The sequence below is a fragment of the Coptis chinensis genome, chromosome 1 (genome assembly GCF_015680905.1).
Source record: "Coptis chinensis isolate HL-2020 chromosome 1, ASM1568090v1, whole genome shotgun sequence".
Lineage (NCBI taxonomy): Eukaryota > Viridiplantae > Streptophyta > Magnoliopsida > Ranunculales > Ranunculaceae > Coptis > Coptis chinensis.
Genome location: NC_141456.1, coordinates 51,215,724 through 51,217,741, shown reverse-complemented (window position 1 = coordinate 51,217,741; position 2,018 = coordinate 51,215,724). Strand labels below are relative to the sequence as shown.

The following is a 2,018-nucleotide window of genomic DNA, read 5'->3' as shown; positions in this document are numbered from 1 at the left end:
CAAAGTTTGTATCCCCGGTTAGCATGGCTAATTTTTGAGGGCGGTGGTTTCGCTCTCTATATTTCGCATATGGCTCTACTTGTGTGTGTAACCTTGGCTTTTGGTTTCTTTGGTTGTGATTTAACTGGTACCTCTACCGTGGTAGGCTCCTCGATTTTTATTGCGGTATCTAGTTCGATATCCGGTGTAGGGAATGCGATGGGGTAACTATAGGCGTAGTTACTTTGTTATCAACCACTCTTCGAGCGGAGAGTGGTGATGGCATTTAGGTCACCTACGATTGTAGTTTCGCATACTAGAATTACCGTTTACCTCAAAGGCCGTGTTTCTTTGTTTTAGGGTTTGGTATCGCTTGTCCCGAAAAACACGCCTTTTGGTTGGGCTTTTCGCTTGGGCTAACCGTTGTATGCCCCGATTTATGGATTGTAAAATCTGTTGGTTTGATTGAGTCATTGTCTGGAAAAGTTGTTGGGTAACTTGTATAAAGCGTCGATACGATCGGTTGTGTAGGTGTAGTAGTCCGGGTGTGATCTTATTGGAACTATCTCTCGTTGATTATTTATGGGTGGGTTGTGATAGTTATTATTATTAACCGAACGATACCTTTATTGGTATTATAATTATTATAATTATTCGACCTTGTGCTTGACCTTGTCGTGGTTTAGCGCTTTGGTTGTTATAATTATTATAATTCCCTTGACCTTGTCCTTGCCTAGGTGGAGCTTGGTTATAATTGTTTGCTTGCCTAACGTTTTGATTATTGTACCACGGAGGTGTTACTTGTTGATTAATTCTCCAACTGAAGTTGGGATGTTGTCTCAAGGGGCGTTAGGAATAGGATAGTTATTAATAGAGTAAACATTATCTTGTTACGGTGGTTGTTGTTCATAAGCTAGAGGACAATAATCGCCGGGGTGCTCGGACTCAAACAGAAATTACATGGGTTGGAGTTTACATTCATGATGGGGATAGGCTTTTGTTGAGCGTAAATAGCCTCTACTTTTTAGTTAGAGATTCGAGTAAATTTTTAAGTTCGGATCGGTTTTCTTCTCAAACATACCTGACGCTTATTTGAAGAAGAACTAGTTGGCGGGGGATATTATCACTACCCCCAATTATTATTCCGTTTAGTTTGGTCTTCTAAAAATTTGTAAGCCTCAGGGCTCCTTTACTTAGGAAACTACCCCCATTCATTATGTCAAGGACTTCTTTATGGTGGTGTAGAAGACCTTTGAAAAGGCACGAACTAACGTGTCTTTAGCTAAGTTATGATGTGGACACTCTATAAGGAGATCGGTGAAACGATTCCATGCCTCAGAAAATGATTCATGAGGATTCTGTCGGAAAAAATGAATCTTGGAAAGCATCTCATCCGTCTTTAGGGGTGGATAAAAATGTTCCATAAACAGCTGAACAAGTTTAGCTCACGAGTCCACAAGAATTAGGCTTGGGCAGGTTAACCAAGACGCCGCCTTATCGGCTAAGGTGAAAGGGAATACCCTTAATTTAATTTGTTCCGTACCAACCGTAGGATGATGGAATGTTGTAAGGACTTGTTCAATCCTACGCATGTGCTGATAAGGTTTTTCATGGTATAACCCATGAAAAACGGGTAACAAATTAAATATGTTTGGGGTGATTCGAAAATCCCCCACTGGGTCTGCTAGAACGATGCAAGATTTAGGGCTATCGCTCAAGGCTTTGTAAAAGTCGGAGAGAGGAGTCTCTCTTTCTTCACCATTATGTCGTCGTATGGTGTGTGTGATAGTAGCTAGAGGTGTCGTGGGTGGTGTACTAGATAGACTTGTTTGTTGCCGTGTAATTACGTTTGTTGTTTTTGTTCGACCAGACCTTAATCTCATGCAAGACTAAGTTGAGCTTAACTAAACATGCAACACTCCAAACAATTACGATATACTAGTAGAAAACCTCTAACCGGAAATGCGAGGTATGGAAGAAAGGAATACCGATAGCGTCCTTGCTTCGCTTTTATGAATAGCGTCAGGTACGCGTGTTCG

General features: G+C 41.1%; 1 non-coding gene across 1 annotated transcript; it reads left to right on the top strand.

Annotated features, from left to right (window-relative positions):
* Positions 1-1,263: 1,263 nt before the first annotated feature.
* LOC147524459 (small nucleolar RNA R71) lies at positions 1,264-1,367 on the top strand. Its single transcript, XR_015206487.1, has one exon. It is a non-coding gene; the product is annotated as a small nucleolar RNA R71 (small nucleolar RNA).
* Positions 1,368-2,018: the final 651 nt, after the last annotated feature.